Source organism: Vanessa tameamea, chromosome 19 (genome assembly GCF_037043105.1).
Source record: "Vanessa tameamea isolate UH-Manoa-2023 chromosome 19, ilVanTame1 primary haplotype, whole genome shotgun sequence".
In the NCBI taxonomy this organism is placed as follows: Eukaryota; Metazoa; Arthropoda; class Insecta; order Lepidoptera; family Nymphalidae; genus Vanessa; species Vanessa tameamea.
This window is the reverse complement of record NC_087327.1, coordinates 4859720-4874139: the sequence shown is the minus strand read 5'-3', so window position 1 is coordinate 4874139 and position 14420 is coordinate 4859720. Positions and strand designations below refer to the sequence as shown.

The 14420-nt window shown below is 31.8% G+C and overlaps 1 non-coding gene across 1 annotated transcript; it reads right to left on the bottom strand.

Annotated features, from left to right (window-relative positions):
* Window positions 1–5842: 5842 nt before the first annotated feature.
* LOC113396087 (uncharacterized) lies at window positions 5843–9937 on the bottom strand. The gene is made up of 3 exons (XR_010309456.1): window positions 9669–9937; window positions 7196–7292; window positions 5843–6035 (listed from the first exon to the last, which is right to left on the bottom strand). It is a non-coding gene; the product is annotated as an uncharacterized LOC113396087 (transcript).
* Between the last annotated feature and the right edge of the window lie 4483 nt (window positions 9938–14420).

Sequence of the window (14420 nt, the reverse complement as noted above, 5' to 3'; positions counted from 1 at the left end):
TCTTCTATCATACCTGTTAATAATATCTAAGATAATACTTTATACTCCATCCGTGTACGGTGTACATTCAGCTCATGAGCCAAAGAGGAATCAAAGAGACCACTTTGTTCGGATTCTCAGGTCATGTTCATATTGCAAATTACATAGGAGCACTATTGTAACAAACGTCAGATGTTAGTTGACGGTCACCTTTTATAATACAACGTCATTAGACAAATCAAAAACGGTTGTGTTCACGTTATAACCTTTGTATTTGTGTAACCGTTGTGTTACATCAGTGGCAAATTGTATATAAACAAAAGTATAAAAAAATATATATCTGAAATAACATTAGATCTCTGGTTGATGTACCTATGAGTAATTGTTATTGTAAGATAGTATTATATATACTCGCTTATTATTAATGTAAAATAATAATATATAATAGATACATATGTATGTAAAATAAATAGCTGAGACGGCTTAGTGTTTGCATTAACAGCTTGTAAATTTCCCACTGCTGGGCTAAGGCCTCCTCTCCTTTTTTTTGGGTTCGTGGATACACATGTGGCAGAATTTCGTTGAAATTATACATGCAGGTTTAATCACGATGTTTTCCTTCGCCGTCAAGCACGAGATAAATTATAAACACAAATTAAGCACATAAAAATTCAGTGGTACTTGTCTGGGCTTGAACCCGCAATCATCGCTTGCGCTTGATGCACGCTTTCTAACCACTGGGCCATCTCAGCTCTTTTTTGCTTAGTGTTTAGAAATACTTAACTACTAATTGCGGGTTCAAAACTTCAAACCCTCTCAATTTTCATGATGAAGTGAGTGTGGTACCTACCGGCCTGCATACAATTTTGAATTTCATTTTTAACTTTAAGTACTTGCATAAATTAATATTGCATAAATAATATAAAAAAATTAAAATGGTTAACTTGTTATTTATTAAATTAATAATGCTTTTATTATTTGTTTCGTATAATTGTAGATACTTATACTCACCGTTTCTGTAAATCTCATAGATTAACATAACTTATTCTCCTTCTAAAAGTGTTTTAATCGGTTTTCGATCAAAGACTTAATAGGCAAGCAGTAATTATAATAAACTTTAAACAAAATTATAAAAGAAGTAGGCCGTGAGCCGACCCAGTTTAGCCTAGATGTTTGCTTGTTCAGTTGTTCCGCGACGTGTGTGCATTGTTACTGAAGTGTGTTGTCAATAGATAACGAAGCAAAATGCGTTTTAACATAAGCAGTTTAAAATGCAAAAACATATATTTTAGAATAAAATGACTAATAAGAATAAATTCACCGCTTATAGATTACTGTTAATTTTCAGTTTCACGATGGTCTTGAGGCGCTTACGCCTCACCTGCCTCACCTATTATGCCACATCAAACTGATATAATAATTTATAATCTTTAAATTCTTGTTTACTATGTTTTTATAGTCATTATGTGGATGTTATTTTAATACTTGACCCTTATAAATTGTCTAATGTTACTTGAATTGTAATCTTAATGTAATAATAAAAACGATTGATATTAAAGCGTTCTTAGAAGTAATATGTTTATAGTGTAGGGGTACTGGTCCCTAGCTTACTTGTTGTCACTATTCGTAGATATTTCTTGAGTAAAAGAACACTTTCTTGCTGGTCGGATCGGAATGATTTTATTTTAAAAATGTGTCGATATATATGCAGAAACTAGGAATAATATTATCCAATGAAATAATTACAATGCATATTTATAAATTCTTTCGTCCAAAGAAAACGCTTACTTTTCTACCAATAGAAAGTTACACAATTTACAATGATAAAAATTATGATTCAGCCAATTAAAAGTTATACATTACAATTGAAAATATTTTGGAAATTAAACTACGAATTAAATGTTCGATTTTTCGACCAATGACGACGCCGCAATTTCGTATGTTCATTTCGTGTGTTGACACGAAAATCCGATAGAGCGCGCTGGGTAAGCGCCGTATGCGCTTGCCGATTTTCGCGTAGTATAAATAGCTCCCGAATTTGGTTTTTAATTTAGTCGGAGCGCGTCTCTGGACGTCGACGCATGTATGAACAATAATGTTGAATGCAATTCCTACAATAGAAATAAAGTATCATAATTTATTGAATTTATGCTTAAAATATTTACAATTTATTGCATTCCTTTTCTTTTTCGTATAACCTTTTTGTGTACTCGTATTTAGTATTCAGCTTTCATTTAAATTAATTTTGTAAAATGACGGTTCCTCCTCTAACTTGAATAGTGTTTATAAATATATTTTAATTTTGTATATATTGACTTTCGTTTATTAGCATAGCCAAAAGTTTAAATTGTTTTAATAAAATTTTTAATTAAGTAAAAAATATGAATATTCTATATTTATAATATAATACATTTTGACAAAGTGAGTTAGATGTATACTATTGAGTACTTTAAATTCCTCACAAAGGAACGTAACGTAAAAGCCATATGCTTTATGAGTTCGTTTTTGATTTTTTGACACGAATGTGTTGAACAAAAATTATATTTGTGCGTTTATTGTTCAACTAGCGAATTTCTTGGTAAGCACACTTAGCGCTTATAAAGAATATATTATTTATTTATTAGTCATAATAATAAAAAATATAAATGATATAAAATTGATTTAAATCTTAATTGAAATATCGATTCAAATTTGAATAATTCGGGTAATTTGAACTGTCAAGATTAAAGTTATCCGACCACACGTTTCGCAGCAAACGATTTTTTGATTGAACGTAATTTGGACTCGTTAATATCTTAGAAATTATTCATACGAATGCTATAGATTACAGTGTAAAAGAAAAGTTTTATCTATATTAAATAGTCAAGGTAACTTACATATTTAACACATTAAGGATCAATAATTAAGTCGAAAAAATGGCTTCGTAAATAACCGATAAATTTTAATAATTTATAACAAGTCAAAAATGGTTATTATGAGTGTATCCTTAAAATGTAACACATTATATAGATATATAAACCTGGACCTGTAGGTCTTTTTAAGACCTAAAATATTTTTTTGGTACATTGTTATGATGTTTGGGGATCTCCTATGGTATACCCAGCGTTCGATGGAAGCGTACGAACAGTTTTTGGATAAAACATCCGTTGAGAGATTTAGAAGAAGTAAGCAATGACTGCAGATATTGACCGAAAGCGACTTCGTTTACTACTATTTATAGTTACAGATAAAGATAAAATTACCTAAAATGAAGTGCCAATATACTTATTTTTCCCTCATTATAATGTCTAGATATGATTAAAACATTTATTCACCTATATTAAAGAAATGTAAATTCGAATTTTTCTAGTAATAAAAAAAATATTATGTCATTAAATTTTTTTTTTTCACACCTAACTTAATTCTTAGAATACCTACAAATTTCAAAACACTGCCACAAATTATAGAAAATACACTCTGTTAGTACTAGAAACTTAATGTTTCAGACTTGCAACTATTCTTTCGTTAATTTCTCTAACTTAAGATCGTCAAGCCTTTTATCAGCGATGGTCGATGGTGGTAAGCAATGTGGGTCAGCGGTCAATCGCGATAATGGTGCCTACCTTGCGATTATATGGAAATTAATCGACCCTCGGTCAACTTTAGGTAAATCTTATAGTGCCTATAAACAAAACAAATTGCCAACATCCTGCATTAATTTTTTTATTAATAGTTCGTGACCTGAATCGTCGAAATTGATTGGCTACAGATGCCATATTTCTTTTGAGAAATAAATACAGTTATAGGCTTAAATATGAAATAATAATGACGCACGCCTCGGTAGTAAACCTTATTTTAGGCTCTGAACTAGTACCTAAATTAAAATTACTAACACTTTTTCTTGTAGATTAAATGTTCTTAGATTTTAAAATTAGAATATGTATAATAAAATGTATTATATACATTATACTTACCACTATTTGCACATGATTATCGTCTATCAAAAACACGTGTTATATCGTTTAATTAAAAGACTATGATAATAATTTTACACATTGCAACATTCAGAAGTTTTCTATAACTATTTGCTTAAAGAAAAAACTATAAAGTTTACAACGGAATGTAACGGTTGATATTCTTTCGAGAGTTACCAAAATAATCGGTGAATAACAATGACCAATTCAAACGTGGTATGCAAGTGGTGGTTGTCATGGTAACATATAGGACGCCTATCTGTTGCCATAGATAACTACCACACAACGTTACGCATCATTTTATTATTACTGAGGTATCCTAGCTACCTCATTGTGGTAAAACATTTTTCTCACGTTAACTTTTTTTAATAATTATGTATTTTTATATAACTCGTTCTATTAAATGAAATTAAATAAAGTACAAAAACTTTGAAAATTCTTACTTGGCAATATAAATCTGAATAATATTGAGAAACTTCAAAATCTCGCTGTGCGTTATATATTCTGTATACGTAAATATGATCATATTTCAGAATTTCGTTTAAAGCTCGCTAATGCTCGGACTTGCAAAATTCTATCTCGTCTGAATTGAGCTTTATTTGATCCAAATGGTCTTTGGATCTCATAAAGACTCTGCAACCATATAAAACCAGACCAAAATATCTAATTAGATTTAAGATCGCCCCTTGTAATATACAATAATTAAGCATATAAAGTATTAAGTGTATTAATAATAAAATATATAAGTAATAATAATAAGTGTGCCATCAGGTTCTTGCAGAATAGAGTACGATCTGCCTCTCTCTTCTACTAAGTGAAGTAAGAGCTAGCTAAGGAACGAAATTATACAAAATAAAGTGCAATCCCACCAGTACTAAGGGAAAAAACCTCGATATTAAATGTAAACCATGGTTAGAGACCCTTTATCGGAAGACAGATCCTGCAACCGACCGATATCGGTACAGATATTGCAGGTAAAAGTATAAAAATACTTAAATAACTTATATATATTTGTGGTTTTGGAACTAATACCTATATAATTATGAAATTGATGTTGTAATTAAATATTCTTAATGATTTGACGAAAGAACTATCATCAACATTCGCTGGCCCTTATTTGGCATCTGCGTGGTGAATAAACTGCAAAAAGGGAACTTCCACTACTTTTCTTTAGAAGTGCTTAACGAGTTGATTGATTCCTTGTAATAATATGGCTGATTGAGGTGATCAATTCTCTTATGACGCCAAAATCTTTCATTTTAAATTATACATAAGTTTTTCCTTATTAATTCAAGTTTTAACCATAAAATAAAATTCATTTTTATCAACAATATATTTTATTAATTAAACTATTAAATGCTTAAAAAGCGTACATAATATTAGCATTAGTTTAACTAGCTAATCTATACATATTTTTCGTTTAAAACTCTTTTACACGTTTGCTTCAACAGTTCAACATTTTGTAATATATCACGTGTCATATCTATATTACACAAATACAGTTTTACAAGCTTTTATTTAACTTGTTAGTATGTGGTCAAATATAATAAGTGAATATTATACCAATTCAAATCAACCGATAGTAGTTCTTCGTGTACTCAACATCATTTTGTCATATTTTTTTGTTACGTCATAAGTTTTTTTGTTAATACATGGCTCAAATAAAAGCTTGTTTAAAAAAGGTTTTTATGTTTATTATTTTATTTATAAAAAAGCATACGATTTGATTATCTGTAAGAATTATACATCACGGGCATTTATTTTGAACATACCTCTTGCATCCTGGACAACATGTGACATTTTTCTCGTAAAAGTAATCAATGTTAAATCTGTATTCAGTATTGATTTGTAAACATTCAATATTCAGCGAAGTCGCATTAACCCACAGAGCCTCGGTTGGAAACTTATCAACACCACAAGCAACTGTTGAACCCAACTTTTGGCAGTTTCCTTTCCAAGGAACCATTGTATCTATTATACAAGGATTTTTCTTGCAAATAGGTATAACTGTATCAGTGGGCAATATTAAATACTCACTATATGCACATGGGCCTCGTTGGTATGCTGGCCAACACGCATCTGAGTTTGGATGATATAAATTACCTGAAAACACGAATTATTTATACAAACCAAAATAATATATATTCAAAACATTAATGTTATTTCTAAACACATTATTACTCAAAAAGTAGAGTTTTATAATAGGGTCACATATTTTACCAAGTATAGGAGAAAAGCTATTCTTGGGCTATACCTATTAATTATTCAATAATATAACTTGTTAAAACTTGGTTATATTAAATATTCTATTATCGGATATTAGCCAGAGAGCCAACTTCCTGTAGTTGCTAGATACAAGGCCATAGATCCCGAGGCTCTTGATTCAAACCCCAGGTCGGATTGATAAAAAGTTATTGGGTATTCCTGTGAAAAAAATCCCAGCACTATCCCTGACTCTGAAAGTTAGAAGTGTGTAAACTCCTGTGCCTCGGAAAGCGCGTAAAGCCGTTGGTCCAGCGTCTTTCCGGTCGTGTCGGATTTGCCGTCCCATAGGATTATGAGAGTGAGGGAATAAAGAGTGTACCTATGTTTGCGCACACACTATAATAGTCCAATATAATAGTCCTGCGTAATTGGCTGGTCACACTGGGATTGTATGCCATGACCAAGATCGTTCAGAACGACATCACCATCATCAATATCTGCCACCCAAATTGGATGAGCAATTAATAGTGACTAAAATAATTAGGAAAATTTATGGGATAGGCAGTAGCGTCCCCACTGCAACACTTCACACATCACCGAACTTAGAAGGCCCACTAAAATATTGTAATGGGAGACTTCAATACCAAAGTGGTGACCGACATACAGCAAATGGTTCTTGTCTGCCGTTTTTTCTTGTAAGCCTGTTTCTATTACTTTGAGAATCAAACCATTTCAGACATTTTCGAAGAAAAATCCAAGTACGTCGAAGGACATATAACTATTGGAGCAGATGAGTCCTATAGTGGAAACCACAGCTTAGCAAACGTAACGCAAGGCGCTTTCCAGGCAGGTGGACCTGATGAAGTTGCAAGACCCAACTACATGCGAAATTTTAAAATTGAGCTTTGGTGTGCCTTGTAAGAGGCCTATGTCAAGCAGTGGATGACGATTGTTTGGTGAAATTTTTAATAAATATTTAATTATTTAAGTATTAAATATGTACGTCAATGTACAGCTATCGTAACAAAACATAGTAGCGAAACTAATAAAACATTTACCTGGTCGACAGTCGCAGATCCAATCATCTCTTTGGTCGCCAGGGTAAAACAATTCATTTTCAGGACACATGGACGGGATGAAAACAGGTACACGGTTCTGAAAATACAAAACAGTATACATTCGAAAGAAGATCGTTAACTCGTCTTAATAGATAATAATTGATGTCATTATCATCATAATGTCACACAGTTACTTTAATTTACTGTACTCAAATGATAGAACATCCTACACTACTCGGTTTTTACTTTTAAATGTTGTAGCCTATTTATAAGCCTGCATGAGACTAAGAGATAATATTTTATAGTCCTAGGTCCATTCTTAAAAACTCCAGCATATTTTTTGTCTGATTTAGCAATAATAATAAATAGCAACAAATCATATAAATATTAGTTTCAAATCTTTGACTTATAGGGAAATTATATAAGAATCAGAAAAACTAAATCTTGTAATATGAGTGATACTGTTGTGTAGGTTAATGTGGACTCGCTTGCTAATAGTAATAGAGCTAAATACAAATAGGGCTAAAGGGACTGTTGATGGATTCTCTTACGTCAAAGGCTACGATTGTGGACCGTGCAAATGATATTACAGCAGGTATCACTTTTGAAGATTCGTTATGTATTTTCATACCATTTTCCTGGGATACTAAATCTCACTTAATTATTTGATAAAACTCTTAGTTTGGTACTTCATATTCTTGCAGGATGTTTCCTTCTCTCCATTCCATATACTTTTGTAGGTTTAGTAGGTAAAAATTGTTTTTTATTAGTGTAAACACTGATTTAGGGTGCGCTAGATATCTCATTTTCATTAGAGTATGAAAACCGAGCATGGCATATTTTTATATCTACGATTTCCGTTAACCTCTTAGTCACGTTATAACGTACTTTTTAATCCACTCGCTTCTACCTAAAAAAGCGTTTTTATTACAAATCTGAGGTCTAATCTAGGTCATTTGATTATTCATTCGTAATTAACCTGTGACCCCTGGCCCTTTTTATGTGTGATTAATTAATCTCTCTTAGTAACCTCAACGCATCCTTCAGCCGAAACACTATATAGGGAAAATGGGGATTTACCTACAGCTAACTACTTATATACTTTCGATCCACGATCGATGACAAATGTTATTTATTGGTCTTCTTGTCGTTGGAGTAGACTATATTTATGACGTTTATATACGTACCCGTGTTATAATAAAATTGTATAACATTAAAAGAAAATATTTTTTTAAATATATTTTTCTGAAAGTGATTCTTCTGAAAATATACAAAATGTATCATATAAATATGAATTATGATAGCCTTATAATTAGTTCATTGTGAAATACTATGTGGTCAGCCGAGGTCTAAAAGATTTCTTAGATACCTATTTTACAAACTTTAAACGGATCTCTTGTCAATTTTACTTTTTTCGCTTATTCCTGTACCTAGTAATATATATAGGTATATATTAACATTTACCTTCTTTAGTCTTCTTAAAAACGCATTTATTTTCTATGTCAATATGATTTATTATGATGCGATGAGATCATTTTAAGTAACCTAATAACTTTTAACCTACTAAATAAAAAACCGTGTACACAACACGATCATTTAAGTAAAAAAAAATATAACTAAACTAAAGCAACTAACTTTCTACTTCTTGAGTAATTCTCCTCTCAATATCACTCAGAATGTTAGAAATGGAGGAAAGTCCGCATTTGTGAAGTGCACATTTTTTTGTTCTGGTTTTGTTATATAATTTGTAGCAAATCCTAATATTTTAACACGTCTACTGTAAATGGATTCAAATAAAAAGATTTACCAAGAATAATGTAATACTCTAATGCTTAAAAGAACAAAAAACTTATGATAACCTCGATTGCAAAACATTAATCAGTAAACAATTATGAGAGTTATAGATATACTTAAAGTGATAACCTTCTGACACTTCTCGTCACCCTTTTTGTACACTATACGTATGTTGCACTTTTTGCCGTTATAAGATTCAATATTAAAAAAAAACACACACACACACACACACACACACATTTATATTAAATCGACCTTTACATCTGGCATTTTTGTTTCTGGTTTTCTACAAATCGCGTCACAGAAATGATTTGAACTTGATAATATTTTTAGTGACGTCAATTTCGGCTTGTAGCTGATTTTAAGGATATAAATATTCATTTATTATTTCATTTTCATGTTCTAAAACGAACAACGAAGCGATCTGCTTTATTGTTTTTAGAATACGGAAATCAAATATATTAATTCGTTGATTTAATATTATTTATTCGTCCTAATCCAAAGTAAACTAAACTGAATCAGTTAGAAAAATGATTTAGTTTTGTTTTTCTTAATACCGGACTTAGATTTAAATAATTATATAATATATACTGTCCCTTTATTGATCCGATATATAATTTCTTACATTACTGAATATAAAACTAGTAAGTATTATTTTAATTAAAAATATTTTATCTACCTGCTTATTTGCTATTAGAGGATTTTCTTCGACTTCAGGAAATCCTATAGCATCTTTACTACTATTTTTGGCCATCACCACAATCCAAAAGTACGTCATCAACACAATAACACTTCGAATTTTACACATTTTCATATATATAATTAAAATACTATATTTTTAAATTAAAAATACTATTAACAAATCATGTTTATCTAATCTTAAACACAAGACGAGCGCTTGTATGAACAGGTTAAGAGCGACTATAAAATCATCATACGTAATCAAGTTTAGTATTTGTTGAACTTGCGGTAGGTAACTACTTAATATAAATAGTCAACATTATTTTTTTAATTATAGATTTCGTTTGTTTTAAGCTTCCTATGGTTACGCACGCATAACATAAAATCTTTTATAAAACGGTTATTAGATGATGATACAATATGTATAATCACAATTAATTATGACTGAGATCATTCAGGAATAGCATAAGCCGATACAAAAAATGTGGAAAAAAACATATCTTCAACTCCACGCGAAGATTATGAGGCACATATTTTAATTTGATGAAATAGCCGGTATTAAAAAAAATTGTAATAAATTTTCTATTGATACGTGATGTATCAATACAAAATTTAACATAAGATAACAGTCAACATCAAAAATATTGTGTATTGTATTATTTTTTTAATATTTATTATATATTTATATTTACATTTTAATATTTTTTTATAATAATGCTTTGTCCGTTTTTCTCAATCTTATAATTTGGTTTAAAGATTGAATACCAACTTACTTTTGCAGAGAGGACCCCGAGTACCAGACACTATAGGAATAAAATATAAAAAATACCTGTAATAGTAAAATTTGTTTATTTGGGTTAATTAAGTTAGGTGATATTACTTTAAATGTGGTAGGTAATACGAAACAATTTATGTACTAAAAATATCTTTTTCAAAATGGAGGACCTTACTAGCGATCAGAGTATGGTGTTGCAGTTGGTTTCTTAGTCTTTTTATTTTTTTTTCAGAACGTTTGATTTTTACCTAAGCTGCTTTTACACCAAGACAGCCTCAGAATGTTAAAACTTCACGTTTCTCAGTTTCCGACGTCGACACACGGCTCCCTTGTGACAATGACAGATTTCGCTATATCTAAACGTGCAACGCTAGTGAAAATTTATGTCACCATTACAGCCGTTTAATATTCTGTTATCCTTGCTTCGGAGTTGGACCTGACCCCCAGGCCTCAAAATATGCGGTCTTGTATGGTCTCATACGAACCCTGTCGAAGGGCTGCATTTTGTGGGTTATATGCATTAGATTGCTTAACATAGCTGATTACTTTTTTATAACATATAACAGCCAGATCTTAACAGCTGCAATGACGACGGATGATCTAATGCCAAGAGCACGGGCTTCTCTTTAAAAGGCTTAAAGAATTTAGCATTCATACATCCGTTATGCTGAGCCAGGGGAAAGCTTACAGATAGTTGGCTGGTGCCAACCAGTCATCGAGCATTCATTAACTCGCTGTATAGAGAATGGAAATAGTTGTGGGACAAAAACAACATAACTGTGTTTCGAATGATAGCTTATTTCATGTTTGGGGTATTCGTTTGGGTTATTGAGTCTTAAAAAAAACAATAAACATATTATCTACAACAAAAAAAAAACTAATTTTAAGCTGTCCCAATTAGGAAACACTAAGAGTATATCCACTATATCCAAGAAAAATTCCTAAATTTAAACAAGGATCACATAAAACGCCTGAATTATTATAATTTAAAGTAACATAGCAAAAGTAATAAACTATAATTCTTAAAAAATATTTAGAACAACATTTTAACTAACCACAAATTTTAGACCACTCTCCACAACGAATGAGTTAACACTGGCTGTTGCGCATCACCCTCACTTCAAATCAAGTTTATTCAAGTAAACTTCACAACGAAGCGTTTTTGAATCGTCAATATTAAAATACTACCACCGTTTCGGAAAGCAGCCTCCACCGAGAAGAAACGGCAAGAAACTCGAATAGTTGCTCTTTTCAAATAAACAGATTTACAATGCTGTTTTTTTTACAATAATTAGTGTCCTGTGATGGAACCCGAGCATAAATCCAGGCGTTTTTTTCTAAAAAGTACTCTTTTAATGAATAATAAGACTTATTTATTAATTTAGTTTTAATAAACTTTTTAAATTTCGTAAATTGTAAATTGTTTACGTTTCCCGGTATCTTATGATATATGCGTATACCATTGCCCAAAAACGTTCTCTTTACCGTATGCAAACGGAAAGTAGGGGTTACAAGTTTATTCTTATTTCTTGTATCAATAGTATGTATATCAGCTGTTATGGAATACTTTTGTATATTCTTCTGTATAAACATTATATTATCATAAATATGTTGTGAAGCAGCCATTAATACACCTATTTCTTTAAATTTTTCGCGTAATGATGTCCTAGCTAGCTAATATTGTAAATAGTTCGGATAGCTCTTTTCTGCAGAATAAATACTATTTCAATATCTGCTGCATGACCCCATAACAACATTCCATATACACAATATAGACATAAGACTGTGAAAATTACTAAAATAAACTATTCTAGCAGTACTTATGTCCGTGAGTTTTCTTATTGTTTTTATTGCATAAATGGCACTACTTAGTTTCCCTGGCAGGGCATACAAATGGGTGCCCCACTGAAGTTTGGAGTCAAGGGTTATCCCTAGAAAGGCCGTCGACTCAACAAACTCAAGCCTTTCATTATTCAAACTGACGGCAGAAGAATTTGATTTGACATTTGGCAGAGAAAACAAAATACATTTAGTCTTTTTTGCATTTAGTACCAAATTATTTATATCAAACCAACCAAGAACCCGTGACAGAGCACTGCTTACAACGTCATAGTTGTTTATTTTTCTGTCGAGTTTAAAAATAAGGGATGTATCATCTGTAAACAGTACAATGTCGCAAGTCTTATTTACAAAATAAGGTAAATCATTTATATATATTAAGAACAGGAGAAGTCCTAAAATTGAACCCTGTGGTACACACATTTAACTTGGGTGTAGCATTCTTACCGCGATACAAGTAATCAATTAGGGCGCTTACAACGTCTTCGATTTACACAGCACTAGCCATGACAGCTATTCAACTTTGCGATTTTTGACGTCTATAATAGGCTATTTGACTGGTTTTTAAAATGCATTTTATATTATTTAGTAGACGTTAAGGAACCTAGTAAAAGTTGTTTTTTTTTATTCTAGTACATATTTGCTGAAAAATATCAAAATAAAAATTTCATATTTAAATAGCGCGCGAAAACGTGACTTTGACAATATGGCGCTGCAATGGGGTCGGTGACGTCACTTGCCTGTATTTTAATCTGTGGCACATATAATCCACATGCAGTAGGCAAACGAGGTTAATAAGCAAGTGACGTCATCATAAGCCCGTCCAATCAGGAGCGTTTTGTGTCACGTGACAAATCCAAGATCCAATCCATGGAGCGCACCTGTTATTCCTAAACGTAGTACGTGCATACAGAGCGACTTCAATTTACGGAAGTTCACAGGTGTTGTCTGTGACCGCAGAATACTGCCTAAGCTAAGGGACAGGCACACAAGAGCATCAACCGACCTGTCCTTCTATACGGAGGCTAATGTTGGCCAGCATTATCTCAGCACACTCAAGAGTTTCACGTTACATGAAAATGCTAAGCTGGATGTGCGCCGTAACGCGACCGCACACGCAACTCGTTCATCCGAGGTAGTCACGGAGTCCGTGACGTAGCGGAAAAGCTAGAGCGTCGTCTGAGGAGGTATGTCACGATAGGTCATGTCGTGCGTTGACCTAAAGACTATGTCGGAAGAAAAAAACCTTGATATGTTTGTCCTTGGAATAAGCCTGGATGTCGTGAAGCAGGACAGGACAGGAGAGCTAATAGATATACACAGTATTTCCATTAGCTCTTCTGTCCTATCGAAAGGCAGACTCTGGAAATATCCGGGACTAATAAATGCCAAGCAAAAGAAGATTAATTCATTATTTAATCTATTATATCATCGTTATCATTTAAAACCATCAATACACTAGCATCCCACTACTGTTAGGAGATTATCTTTGGACTCACGAAGGATCGTTCGTCAACCAATGTATAAGCTTATTAAGACTATTTACGGCCAGATTTAGGGTAGGACAACAGTGGGATCTAGCGCTGGGTCTCCACAAGAACCCAACAATATGAAATACTTTTATAAATTAGACAAAAAGTAATCGTTCCATGAAAGAGATAAAAATGTTTACACATTTACAAAGTAAGTTTTCAAAATATTATCAATTTTACATTGTTAATTTGTTAAATAATTGAAAATCTAATATTTTTTCATTTAGTTCTTAGATTCCAATTTACTTTTGTCCTAATATTTAAAACTTATTCAAGCCTTTGATTGTGTACAACATGATACTAGACAACCAATTATACTTACCGTTATGGAATTATGCTTGGCTTTGACATATACTTCTAATTTTAATAGTAGAATTAAGGTCGCCGTAAAATGAAAACGATCTAGATAGATATGAAGAATCCCTTGAGTATAAATTCATGGATTATTTATGTTCCCCTTATATAAATAACTTTCCTTTTTTGTGCGATATGGTACTCATATTACATTGTTTCGTGGTAATACCTCATTAGTTTTTTTTAATCTAAAAGAAAACATGTAGGTACAGTAATAATAACGATAGAAATAATTATGTCACTGATTTAG